We start from the raw sequence: 518 nt of genomic DNA on the forward strand, positions 1-518 counted from the left end.
AGTTATTCGACATTCATTGTTACTCCATCATTATTGATAACGGTTCTTCCTCCATCATTAATGATAACGGTTCTCTTTCTATGTTTTAACTATCAATTAATATATTGCGTCATTTTAAATGTTTCTCCATCTCTTCCTCCATCATTACATGTTTTCAAACTTTTTTCTTTTAGATAAAAATTTATTAAAATAGATTATATATATTAAAATAGACTCCCACATAAATATCATATATATATATATTAAAATAGACTCCTACATCTTCATCAAATATTGTGCCACCTAAAAGCTCATGTGGCACATCTAAAAGTTCTGCCATGAGAAAACATTATGCGCATATGTAAGTTTTCACAACTCCACTTTATCAACTCAAAAGAAAATCTCTTTCGAACCCAATTATTTTCGAAGAAGTAGATATAGTTGGAAAATTCTTTTTTTTTTACTCAACTTTTGAATGAGTGGTATTTTGTAACATATTATACCTATTTGCTCATTTTTCTCAAAATCTTGATTGTTCT

This window comes from Cicer arietinum, chromosome 4 (assembly GCF_000331145.2).
Source record: "Cicer arietinum cultivar CDC Frontier isolate Library 1 chromosome 4, Cicar.CDCFrontier_v2.0, whole genome shotgun sequence".
Lineage (NCBI taxonomy): Eukaryota > Viridiplantae > Streptophyta > Magnoliopsida > Fabales > Fabaceae > Cicer > Cicer arietinum.